The sequence below is a fragment of the Nycticebus coucang genome, chromosome 13 (assembly GCF_027406575.1).
Source record: "Nycticebus coucang isolate mNycCou1 chromosome 13, mNycCou1.pri, whole genome shotgun sequence".
Lineage (NCBI taxonomy): Eukaryota > Metazoa > Chordata > Mammalia > Primates > Lorisidae > Nycticebus > Nycticebus coucang.
The window spans coordinates 98,394,267-98,408,314 of NC_069792.1; positions in this window are offsets into that span (position 1 = coordinate 98,394,267).

Here is a 14,048-nt window from a genome sequence, read left to right on the forward strand (position 1 = left end):
TCTGGTGAGAGCCTCCCGCGGGCACTCGCCTCAGCGCCCCATCCCCCCTCCAGCGGGCGCTCGCCTCAGAGCCCCCTTCCCCCTCCCGCGGGCGCTCGCCTCAGAGCCCCATTCCCCAGCAGATGGTGACTTTGTTCTCCCCAGGGTGAGGGCCTCCAGCAGTGCCCAGCACCTGCAGTTCCTGTCTGCCCAGCCCAGCTTCAGGCGCTGGCTAATTCCTTCTCATCCTTCAAGACTCAACTTTTGTGTCTTCTCCTTTCAGAGTCCTTTCCGATCCCATCACCTCACTCCCGTGTGGCTGAGTGACCTCTGCTTTCCACAGCACCCTTTCTGGCCGGCTGCTCAAGTTCATCATGGGTTGAATTTTTTTGTCCCCAAAAGATAGATGGAAGTCCTGAGCCCAGTACCAGTGAATGTGACCTCACTTGGAAACAGGATCTTTGCAGATGTTATCGGGTTCAGAGGAAGTCATAGGATGGATTTTAATCCAATATAACTTGAGTCTTTATAAGAAGTAAAAAGGAGACACAGACCCACAGGGGAATGTCCTGTGAGGAGGGGGCTGAGTGGAGTGATGGAGTCACAAGCCAAGCGGCACCGAGTATTGTCCATAGCCCCCTGCAGTCACAGAGAGGCTTGGACGCCTCCCCTCAGGGCCCTCCAGAAGGAGCAGGTGGGCCGACACCTGGATTTTGAACTGCTGGGCTCTAGAACTACGTGATAATAAATCCCTGCTGCTTTGAGCCTCCCGGTTGTACTTGACCACTATTCTTCCTGCACACCACACGGCACTCCAGAAACTCAAGGGACATTTGTCCTGACCGTGCACCCAGCAGCCTGTCTGGACGGGCTCTCTGCACATCTGTCTTCCTTCTTGTGTTTGTGACAGTTTCACCCAAGAGTCGCTTCTCCTGGACACAGCAGAATTCCTCTATGCCGCTGGATCCATCGGTGTAAACTACTCACCTACCCTGAAACCTAGGGGTGCACCGAGAACCTCCCAGACGAAACTTCCCAGAGTGGCCTCCAAAGCGCCCGACTGCCCCGTCCTGACTACCTACGCAGTCGTTGTTCTGTGAATAGAAGCTTTTTGACTTCATTAATTCTTCAAACCCGTTCCTTGCATCAGCATGTAGTCATTTATTCATTTGAAGAACATTTATCAAGGGAATATCCTATTGTCAACGTTGTTCCAACCACTGGGGGATACAGCAGAGGACAAGACGCAAATATCCAGCCTCTGTAGAACTTACATTCTGGAAGGTGAAGCCAAGCAATAAATATGCCAGAAATTAGAAAAATGTAATGTAGTCTGTACTACACGATATCAAATATACTCTACACAGCATAGGCTCTGTCGACAAAAACAAATCAGAAGGAGGGGACAGGAAGTCTCTGGAGTGGGAGTCAGCTGAACTCCCTTTGACTGAGAGCCCTGGCCGACCTTCTCTGTCCTGACAGCCAACCGCCGAGTCTTGTTGACTTCAGCAACCATTTCTTCTTGCCCCTGAGTCTCTAGGTCAGTTTCTGTTCTGGAATCTTTGGGGCTGGGCCAGGGCTCATCTCTCTTCCCCGTTCAGAATTCAGAGGATGGGAGCAGCCTCTTATCAGGAACTGTAAATCCCAGCACCCTCAGCCTCACACCCTCACATCACCTCCTCTGCTGGACTTAGAGACTCACTTCTAGTGAATGAACAGAGCAAAAGCCATGGCTGTTACTTGCGACGTTGGCTGTAGGAAGACTGCGTCTTCTGTCTGGCCTGCCAGACCTCACTCTCTCCCCTACGTCCTTGGTATCTGAGAAGTTGCCCGCCAGTGACGAGCTGCCCAGCAGAGAGGCCCCTGTGCCGAGGTGCTGACTTCAGCCGACCACAGTGAGGTTCTGATGTCCATCTCGGGCTAAGTCAGGAATGGAGAGCGCTGGGAGGGACAGAAGGACAGACACCTCCCAGAAGGTGGCACCCTCCTAGGATGGAAGAAAACACTTTTTTTCACACGTTTATTCTAAGAAAAACAGATGCTGCTGTATTTCTTTTTTTGGAAAGAGTGACATGAAGGAAGACAGGAGATTTTGTTTTTGTTTAAGACTCACCAGAACTGTTGATACTTTGAGTTTCTTTGCTATTTTTTATTGATCTGCTATCTTTTTTATGATTTTTTATTAAGTCATATATACATAGATCATGAATACATTTATGCCTTTGTGGGATTCAATGTGTTGGTTGTTTGTACACATTGGCGTGCTTTTATCTCTTGAGTGTCTTTTTTTCACCATGCTTTTATCAATGTTCCTAATAAAACTAGAAAGGCAACATTTGCTACTTTCCCAAAAATCCAGTTGTTGAGATACTCAGACACAAACTATAGGGGAGCTTCATCCTCTCCCCTTAAAATAAATCTCTGCTGGTGTTTTTCTGAGTGCCTGTTGGAGGTGGGGAGCTGGCCCTGAAGGGGAGCCAAGGCCGGGCAGGAGGGCTTGAAGGTGGCAGGAGTGTACGGCTGCCCCTACAAGCACACTCCGTATTTACAGAAAGAGACCCTGGGTCCAAGTTCCAGGTCTGGCACTAAACTTTATGTGGCCTTTATCAAATCCCTTCACCTTCTGATTAAATCTGCTCACCTGGAAACGGAGAAGCATGAGGGCCCTGTTTAGATTTAGAATAACCTGGCATGTGGAGAGAACTTCTTAAAATGCAATGATGTCATCACTACCCAACTCGGGAAGGCAGGTGACAGTGTACAGGAATGTGTACAACAGTGTACAGATGCCATGTCTCGCTATGATCACCCCTGGAATAGATGGCTGGCTCCCCTTCTCCACAGACACGTGGAGCTGAGCAGACAATTGAGTTTGACCCTTGAAGGAAAGACTCAAAGTTGACTCACGGGTCTGACCACCCTTGAAATCCAACAGTGAGAGAGACTTCTAGAATTACCTTGTTCTTAGATGTGCCTAACCCTGCTCACCCCCCTGGTCTGTCTCTCCCTCTTCTTCCTTCTTTTCTTTCTCTGTTATTCTTTGGTTTCCCTTCTTTTTTTCCCTTGGCAGGGTGGATGACCTCAGCTCACACCTCCCTGGGAGATGGACCTGGGGGAGGGCCCTGGGCTGACGGCTGCCCCTGCAGGTCACCTTAGCTCCTCTGTGCCGCTGAGCCTGAGACCTGCGCTGGTGACCAGGCAGGACCCCATGCAGTCTGCTTTGTGGACAGGCTTTGCTCCGAGCTCTCTTGGGATTGAGGGAGACGCTGTCAGACCTGCCTTGCAGGGGAAGCTGCTTCCTGCTGCTCTGCCTCCTTCAGGATCCTGGTGTTACCTGAGGAAGAGGGTCCGGCCGCCTGCCACTGCCAGCCAATACGCAGAGACGGGGATAGGTCCACTAAATGTTATTTGTCGGAAGGCCAGAAAGTCTGGAGAACAGTGAGAGCAGCCTCTCTAAGACCGTCCTGATCTTCTATTTCCAAAATCACAGTTTTGTACATAAAGATTAAAAGCAAAAACCACATTAACTCTTACTTTAAATAATTAACGTAACTCAGTGACCCTTTCCATTCAAAAGTTAATTTCCCACTTCAATTCTTCTAAACTACTCAAGACAAACATCTTTAAGGTGGAAGACAAACTTACAGAACAAAAAGAACGGGAAACATGAGGTAGTCACGTAGGACCTACCAGCCCCGTCCGGCCGGCCTAGCCCCTGACTCCATCTGACTCTCACCGCGCGCGTGCTCAGTGGATCTGGAGGCTTCCTTGCCTCTTGCATTTCTAACTCCATCTCGTCCTCCACTTGCCGACCTGAACCACCATTCTTTCCTGCCCGCCCCTTTTACTGGGCATCAGCTACGGTGCCCGGCACAGGTGTAGGGAATGCAGTCCTTCCCCGCAAGGATCTCATTTCTCTCAGGGTAGATGAGACGTTCATCTCACATCCAGCCAGAAGGGCGCCGCTGCATAGCTCTAGATGAACTAGGTCTGGAGTGAGCCCAGGAATCCATGTCGTAAGCAAATGCCCCAAAGAACCGTGATTAGGCAATTTGGGAAATGTGATGGGGGACAGGGGTTGACACACTGCCTGTCGCCCTCTGGATGAAGCACGTTTTACTGGAACACGGTGGCACTTGTCCTCTAAGTGCTGTCTTTGGCTGTTCTCACGCCCCCACACCAGAGTCCAGCAGTCGCAGTGGAGACCACAGGGCCCACGAAGCCTAAGAGATTTACTATTGGGCCTTTTCCATATGTTTGCAGCCCCGTGCTCTGACAGTAGTGTTCCATCCTTGGCATTAGAATCTCCCCAGGGGACATGTAAGAACCCCATGCCCACAATGCACCCCAGGTGATAAATCAGAATCTGCGGTTGGGGCGAAGTCTCATCCCTGGGCAGGCACAGCTCTTACGTCCAGGTTGTTCAGTGGGCAGCCATGTTAGAGAACTGGGGGACTGAAGGCACAAATGGACACCGGCCAGACCACGTAAGAGAGGACTGTGACCTGCGACCTCACGGTAGGGTCCCTGGGAGGCCAAGCCACGGCCTCCAAAGTCCTCCCTGCAGACAGTCAGAACTTGGCTTTCACCTGCCAGATTCCCTCATTTTTGTCCCCACCTCCAACCCAGGGCTGACCAGAGAAAGCTAAATATGGGAACCCCAGTCCCTCAGGATTCCCCCTGCAGCTTAGCCGCCTCCCCCTTCCTCACACCAATCCACACCCTCTAATCCAAGCCTTCAATCCAAGCCTCTAGTCCACAGCTTCCAGTCCCAGCCTTCTCCTTTTCCATGGTCGTTGGTACATTGTATATTGATGCATGTATGGAGTTCAGTGCACTGATTTGATATACAATGTGAAATGCTTACATTGAACTAAGGAACATATCCACCACAATTATACTCTTTTCTTAATAGTTTTGAAATGTACTATTGCATCATTTGCTCAGGCTGGTCTTGAACTTCTGAACTCAAGCAATCCATCCTCCTCAGCCTCCCAGAGTGCTAAGATTACAGGCATGAGCCACCACATCCGGCCTTAGAAAATTTTACCTTTATTTAATAAGAAGTAACATCAAAGTAGTTTCTATTCTAACAATGTGAAATGTTTACACAACAGAAAGGTCATTTTCATTTCAACAAAGTATCTAAGAGAATCATCAGAGAAAAACATCATATCATCAAAGTGACCTTTACTCTACCAATATCACAACACCTATTGCTGTGCGACTATCTCCTTGGAGCCTCCTGAGACAAACATGCTCACGAACACAGTGAAATCTTAACTAGATAATGGGGGGGCACGGGGGGGTGAGTAATCCAGGAGGAGAAAGAACGTGAGCTGAGCAGCCCAGGCCAGCTCCTCGGACTCCACCTTCCAGACCACATTTCTGGCTTCGCTTCCTTTGTGGTCCAGCCCAGAATTTCAGAATGTCAGGAGCCATGCTTGAAGGCATCCCCCTGTGGGTGGTGAGCCTACTCTGTGCAGAACCCCCCTTCCCCCAGATTGTCCATTTGCATCCCACTGCAGAAAGCAGAGTTAAGTAGGCAGAGGAAGAGAGGGTATCTGGGAGCTGGGCACAGGAAGATCAGTCCTGCTGTCCCATTCAGGAAGGACTGGCCAGCTGGGACTTCAGGGATTGGATGGACGTGAGGAGCAGGCATCCAGACTCGAGCATCATCCCTTGGCATCATCCCACTCTCTTTCCAAGGTGATGATGATACTTTGAGCACTGACGTCTTCTTCTCGGAATTTAATCTGGACCCATAGAGTCTCTAGGGACTGGTTTGGTCAGTGTCCAGGGACTAGGAGAGAGGCAGAGGGGAAGACTTCCTGAGAAGTAGCAGACCACTGTTAGTGTGACTGTCCTGGTTATGGCTTTGTCTCATTTCCTGTTGGGTAGCTCCCCAAGGCCCACATCCCTGGAGACTTCACAGCCCCCTCCCTCCCCAAGTAATTAATTTCCTTTAGATCTCAATTCCCTTAGCACCAGCCAGTCTGATAAATGCAGCTGTGGCTCCAGTGCCAAGACTTTGAAAAGCTTAAGGAATTTTTTGAGTGACAATTGGACTCACCCAGAGGGCACATGCATGTTAACAAGGGTGAGAGACAATGCCTTAAACCAGAGACAGGAATTTTAAGCAGTCTGAGTCCAGGTCTGGAGGGAGGGGACAGGGTTTTGTTGTGCTCTACTTTACAACTCTCAGATCACATTGATTATTCACCCACATTGCTACCTGTCAGGAGGGTGAGAGACCAGCATTACTGACTATTCACTCTGTGTGTGGCACAGTGCTAAGCGTTTAAATATATATGATTAACAAGATTTATCCTATTCAAACTTTACAACAGTCCTCTGAGGTAAATACTGTTAATGGGAAAAAACCCAAACTGTGCAAAATTATTTTAAAAGGTTTATTCTGAATGTGTGTTACTGATGGCCCGGAGTACATGTTTTCAAGAGATTCTGAGAAAATGTGCCCCCGGCAGCTGGGTTACAGTTTGGTCTCAGACATTCGCAGAAACTGGAATCTCATGGAAGACGGTAAGTTAGTCTTGCACAGTGTAAAAGTGGGACATCTGGGCGGGAGGCTTACAAGTCCTAGGTGGGTTTAAAGGTTCTTTCATCTGTTATGAGTTAAAGAAATGAAGCTTTACCTAAAGCAGTGGTTCTCAACCTTCCTAATGCCACGGCCCTTTAATACAGTTCCTGAGGGGGTAGGGGTGGGGTGGGCACTTGACCGGCAGAGATCTCAGAGACCACCAAGGCTTGTACGAAAGGTCTTTATTGGTGAGGGGGGGATGTTGCAGGACAACACCAAGGAGGAGTGAGGAAAGAAAGAGAGAGGGGAGAAAAGAGAGAGAGGAAAGGCGGGGAGAGACAGAGACAGAGAGAGGGAAGAGAGAGAGAAAGAGAGAGTTATATAGGTTCGGTTAGGGGAAGTCTTAGAATGGTGATGGGAGGCTAGAATAGCCAATAAGGAGTTACTGCCCTGGCAGGAAGAGGCGTTAGGGGCAGGCCATAAGTTGGGAGGGGCTTTCTTTAGGGCAATTATCTAACAGTTCCTGCGGGTCACAACCCACAAGTTGAGAACCGCTGATTCTAAAGGCTTGGAACATTTTAACTTAGGATAAAGATTCCTGCTGTCGATGGAAAATAAGCCACGCTGTGTAAAATAATTTAAATAGGCAGATATGAGGACAATGACCTAGAGCCACACCCAAGAAGCCTTGCTGTGGTGGGGCTACAGTTTAGTTGTAGACATTTCAGCGAGACTGGAATGACAGGTAAAGTCATCAACCAATACATGGAAGGCTACATGGGTTTGGGCCCCAAAGGTGGAACATCTCAAGGTGGGGGGGATTACAGGTTTAAAGTTTCTTTAGCTGACATTTGGCTGAAAAAATTAGGCTTTGTCTAATACACCTGGCCTCAATGAAAAGGAATGGTGAGTTAAGATACGGATCTGTTAATCAGAGACAGACTGCAGGACCAACACCCAGACCTCAGAGGTTTGCTGTGTGTGTCAAGGACCTGTAGGTGCATCTTGAATAGCCTTGGCCCTGTGAAGGAATCACAAGGACATCTCTAAGAAGAGCAGGGGGTGAAGCTTGTCTGGTCTCCTGTCTCACTGCTAGCAACTCTGTTTTAGGGGATCCCCTTGGTCAAGAGTGGATCCACTCAGTTGGCCTCTGGCAGGGAGCACTGAGATTTCATTTTAGTTTATACTGTTAATGAGACAAGTCATGGAACATTCACCCAAATCCAAGTGATGTGTTCAGCAAATCTATAGCCAGTAGATGCTGTTCAAGCTTTGTCTTGTGTGGTCACAGGCTGGTTGAAGATATAGTATCTTACTATTACAAAGAGTAACTCTAAAAGGGATGGGGCGTGATGGGCATATGACCTCCCTTCCTGACAGCCAGTAACTCCCCTTTAAGGGTTTTCTGGGGTCCCCTTGGCCAAGCAGGGGTCCATTCATTTGGCTGAGGAGGGGAGAATTAAGGTTTTATTTTTGTTCCTAATAGGAAGGACTCCATATTTCAGATGGAGAAGTGGCTTTCAGGAAGTCACAGGGCAGCTAGGAAGGGGAGCTGGGGCCCAGGTATGGTGAGGAGGCGCTCACATGCACCCTTCTAGGCTTCAACAAACCTTCCCAAAGAAAGACTCACCAGAGAGGCAGACAGCAAATGCAAGTTCTGGAGGCCCCAGCACTGGGGCCTGGCCCCCCAGCAGGAGTGGGCTCTGAGACAGAAAGGTGAGGAGCCTGACTGGACAGAGCTCAGGGGACCACGTGCAGGAAAGGATGGACCCTGCCAGCCTGTGATCAGGGGACTGCCTGCAGGAAAGGATGGACCCCTGCCAGCCTGTGATCAGGGGACTGCCTTCAGGAAAGGATGGACCCTGCCAGCCTGTGATCAGGGGACTGCCTGCAGGAAAGGATGAACCCTGCCAACCTGTGATCAGGGGACTGCCTTCAGGAAAGGATGGACCCTGCCAGCCTGTGATCAGGGGACCGCATGCAGGAAAGGATGACGCTGCCAGCCTGTGATCAGGGGACTGCCTTCAGGAAAGGATGGACCCTGCCAGCCTGTGATCAGGGGACCGCGTGCAGGAAAGGATGACGCTGCCAGCCTGTGATCAGGGGACTGCCTTCAGGAAAGGATGGACCCTGCCAGCCTGTGATCAGGGGACTGCCTGCAGGAAAGGATGAACCCTGCCAACCTGTGATCAGGGGACCGCGTGCAGGAAAGGATGGACCCTGCCAGCCTGTGATCAGGGGACTGCCTGCAGGAAAGGATGGACCCCTGCCAGCCTGTGATCAGGGGACCACGTGCAGGAAAGGATGACGCTGCCAGCCTGTGATCAGGGGACTGCCTGCAGGAAAGGATGGACCCTGCCAGCCTGTGATCAGGGGACCGCGTGCAGGAAAGTATGACGCTGCCAGCCTGTGATCAGGGGACTGCCTGCAGGAAAGGATGGACCCTGCCAGCCTGTGATCAGGGGACTGCATGCAGGAAAGGATGACGCTGCCAGCCTGTGATCAGGGGACTGCCTTCAGGAAAGGATGGACCCTGCCAGCCTGTGATCAGGGGACTGCCTTCAGGAAAGGATGGACCCTGCCAGCCTGGGATCAGGGGACCGCGTGCAGGAAAGGATGGACCCTGCCAGCCTGTGATCAGGGGACTGCCTTCAGGAAAGGATGGACCCTGCCAGCCTGTGATCAGGGGACCGCATGCAGGAAAGGATGACGCTGCCAGCCTGTGATCAGGGGACTGCCTTCAGGAAAGGATGGACCCTGCCAGCCTGTGATCAGGGGACCGCGTGCAGGAAAGGATGACGCTGCCAGCCTGTGATCAGGGGACTGCCTTCAGGAAAGGATGGACCCTGCCAGCCTGTGATCCGGGGACTGCCTGCAGGAAAGGATGAACCCTGCCAGCCTGTGATCAGGGGACCGCGTGCAGGAAAGGATGACGCTGCCTGCCAGCCTGTGATCAGGGGAGTGCCTGCAGGAAAGGATGACGCTGCCTGCCTCTGAGAGTCATGCCGAGGTCTCGGTGGAACCTGTGGGAAGCACCAAAGCTGAGAAGAACTTTTGGAATTGGCCTGAGTTGGAAGGAGGGGGCCAGACATCTACTCCTTAAACCATCTCTGCTTCAAGTGGCCCTGGAAGGTACAAGATGAGACCCACAGCCAGGCGTCTCTCCTGGGCTGAGGCAGCTCCACAAAGCACTAAGAACAGAGAACTGTCAGCCAACGACCCCACACACACAAGCCGCTGGAGAAATAGACCCTTTTGCTCTGAAGGGGGATCTGTGAGGTACAGCACAGCGCTCACAACACAAGCTCCTGCCACATCCACAGGAATCATGCGTGACGTCAGGGGAGTGGCACTGAGCAAAGTCTATACAGCTGCTTGGGCTGTCCCTGGAGAGCCAGCAGGGGGCGGCAGAGAGCTGTTCAGGTGCCGGCGGGGACCTGAGCGCGCGGTGGCCCAGCAGGGGATGATTTCGCCTGGCAAGGAATTGCTGGGTACCAGCCAAGATTAGACCATCATTAGCAGAATCTGAACAGAATCTGGGTAGGTGGGACCCAGATCACATGGACTGTGTGTCACCCAAAGCAGTTGGGTGTTATCCTACAGGTAATGGGGAAGCCACGAGTGGCTTTTAAGTCTGGGACGTGGGGCCTTTGATGGTTGTAGGAAGCCTGTTCTGTCTGCAGGGAGGATGGATGCCTTATCAGGGGGCCCCATGTCTTTGCAGCCATGCAACAAATTACTTAACCTTATTATCCAGGTCTGAAAATTACGGGGAGGAAGTAGTACTTACCTTATACAGAGGGTGCCAAAAAAATGGACACACATTTTTAAAAAGGAAAAACACTGAATTAAAATTGTAATACTCAATATATACCAACAACAAAGATGAATATGAGTCGTGTTGAGCACCTCTTGTCATCGCAGAGGTCAAACATGACTTGAGTAGTACAAATTTGATATATTTTTTCCTTTCTTAAAATGTGTATCCATTTCATACGGGGGGGGCACTCTCCATAGAGTTCTTGTGTCCAGAGAAACAAACTACATTTGTCATTTAATCAAGAGTCCGTGGTCACAGATTACACTTCATAAATCATCCTGGAAGTGGAGGTTTGCAGGGAAAGGCGGAAGGAGCCTGGGAGGCAGACAAGTCTGGGGTCCCTGTCCAAGTGAACAAGGAGACATTGGTGATCTGAGGGCAGTGTTTGAGAAGGAACTGTACTACGAGGGATGAGATCACCCCAAGAGATGACCAGACAAATAATTAAGCAGGCAATAAAAATGGCTTCAGAAGAAACAAGCGGAAGAAGGAAACATGGGGGACACTGACATTTTAAGAGCTAATGCCTTAATAGGCAGTAGAGGAGCAGATCATAGCGAGACTGTGCTGGAGGCCAGGCAGGTGTGAGTAGGACAGGTGGAGGCCACTGCCCAGAGGCCAGGAGAGGCAGGTTTTCAAGGAGAAAGTAGCTGGCAAAATACAGTGCAGCACTGACATCAGGCAGGATCTGAGGGAGGAGGAAGGCTCCACCGACGATTTTCTTGAGAACAACCCAGGGCAGAGGCCTGGCCTTCATGAGCCTGGGGTTCCTCGTGGCAGAGGCAATAGGGACATCTGTGGTGGTCCCTATCTTTAGGTGGGCAACCTAAAGATTTTGGGGAAATGGGGATTGACAAATAGATGGATAGATGGAATTAGATGATGGATCGATAGATAGATGATAGAAAGAATACTCTGCAGCCCACTTGTCAAATCTCTCTTCTAAGTATCTGTATTATCCTATTTAATCATATGACATGTATATCATTACCCTCATTTTAAAAACAAGGAAAATCAGGGCCCAGATGTATTACAGAAGTTGCCCAAGCCCACCCACTAAGAAGTGGTAGAACCAGGGATAACTCAGCCTGTCTCTCTTTTAAGACATCTGGGAAGGGCTCTGTCTTGGGCAGAATTATATTTGGTAATGGTGTGCAGAGGAGGAACCTAGAGATGGGAGATGGGAGGGAGCAAAGGGACTGAAGGAAGGCCTGAATTTGATGCGGTCTCAGGAGCAAAGATGATGTCACTCCAGGGCAGGCCACCCATGGTGAGCAAGTCCCTCTAAGGCAGTGGTTCTCAACCTTCCTAATGCTTTGGCCCTTTAATACAGTTCCTGTGGGTCGCAACCCACAGGTTGAGAACCGCTGCTCTAAGGAGTATATTCTGCCTTGCTGAGCATTGCCTGAAAATTGTCATGGCAAAAATAAAATATTTAGGAAAAAAGGAGATGACAAACATACATACAGCATAACTTGTTCTGTAAGTAAAGGTGAATCTATGTAACTGTGCGCCCACATAGTTGCTGATATATGCCAAGAGTATCTCTGAACAGACCCAGGGAACGCAGAGAGGAGCTGGCTTGTAGCCATCAGAAGGGGAGAGAAAGCTCACTTTCTACTCCTCCAATGTTTGTATTAACATTTTTTGCATTTTTAAATTAGGAATATATATCAGTATTATAATTTTTGACATTTCAAACATATAAACCCATGTGCCCACAGTCAGCTTTACAAAACAGCTGTCTGTGGGTATAAATATTGTTTCATATTTTAAAAAATAAAATGGAACACAAACTTCCTATGTATCTTTTTCATATTCTGATTCCATATCCTCCCTATGCATAGAGAACTATATTATATTTGATGTCATATTTATTGTGACATCAAATGTACACACCTAACCATGACTATATATGCAGGGTGTCCAGAAAGTACTGAGCCGGGTACTGAGCACCATAGAGACACACCTGGCTGGAGATGCTCCAGGTTGTCCTTGTGTGTCTACGTATGTGTATACTTGTGTGGTTTAAAACTTTTTAAAATAGTGTGTTGTTCCTGTCATTCTGCATTCCAAAAACTGCTTGCGGATGGATACATGTGGGGTCTGATTCACTTTGCACTGCTGTATACTACTCTATTTTATGAGAACAACATACAATTTTATATGTATCTAGTTTCTGTTGTTTGGATTTTAGGTTGTTTTCCATTTTTCACTAATAAAAATAACCTTGTACACACGTGTGTATGTCTCCGTATGCACATGTGTCTCTGGAATTTGTACACAATTCTAGGATTCATGATTCAAAAAATGCGGGCATCTTCAACTCTCCTGCATGGCTCCTCACTGCCTCCCCGCCAGCTGTGATGAGAGGGGGCTTTCCCACAGATCCTTGAAATATGCCGTTCTGTCTTTCAAGCTTTATTAGATTTTGCCAATCTGATTATTATGAAATTGTATCTTTATGTGGCTTTAATTAGCACGTCTCTGATTATGGGTAATGGTGTGCATCTTGTTTCATAAGCTCCTGGGTCACTTAGGTTTCCACTTGAGTGGATTACTTTGCTTCCATCTTTCGTCAGTCAGTTCAGCCTTTGACTTTTTCACATTGATTTGAAGGAGGCATTTATACATTCTAGCTACTGATACTGTTTCTACATTTATCTTCTCCCAGTTTTATTTTTTTAATTTCCTTTCTGCTTTCATGTTAAATCTTTTCTTTAGAGTTTAACTTAGGAAAGTGGGTTGACCTTTCCCTTCAGAGTCTGTATGTGACATTATCTCGTTTGAGAAATTTCTTCTCATCTCTGGGGTTATAAATATATTTTCCTAAATGTTATTCTAGAAGGTTAAAATTTTTGCCTTTTATATTTGGGTCTTTCATATACCTGGAATTAATTTCTGACATTCTATAAAGAAAGGATCTCTTTTTTGCACATAGATGAGTCATAATTTTAGAACCATCTCTTCTTTACTCATTTCTAATGATAACTCTCTGCTAAATCAAATATCTTTACTTCGTTCCATTGGCCTATTTTCCTCTCCCTACGCTAATAGCACATTATCCTAATTGTCCCTTCATTGTAATAAGATTTGATACCTGACATTTTAGGCCTCCTTTTCCATAGATATATTTTAGAATCTGCTTAAGTTCCAAGGGAGAAAAACATGTGTAGCTCTTTGGAATGGAATTTCGTCAAATGTTTACATTAGTTAGTCATGATTGGAATCTTTATTATGGTGATTCTACACGTCCATGAACATGGTTTATATCACCATTTATTCTGTCTTCCATTACATTTTTAAATAACGTGTCAGAATTCTCTACATAAAGGTCTTGCATGTTTTGTCAGATTTATCAAGTTATCTAATGAAATGACTGGGTTCTTTTTGCCACTGATGTTCTAAGTAGTTATTGGAACACAGCTGTGTCGCTGGCTTATGTGAGTTCCTATTTAGCCAGAAACCTTGATCCAGTAATCTTGTATCCAGCGCCTCTTTGATTAGTTATATTTTCTGTATGTTATCTTAGACTCTCTCTGTCAAAAACCTTATTAGCTTATTTGTCTATGGGGCAATTTTCTCTTTTCCTTTGTAATTTTTAGGTATCTTGTCTTTTATTCTGCTTGTTTTACTGTGCTCATTAGGACCTCCACTAAAATATAGATATGTTCATAAGAAGTATTTAGTTCTGTTTCCAATGTAATG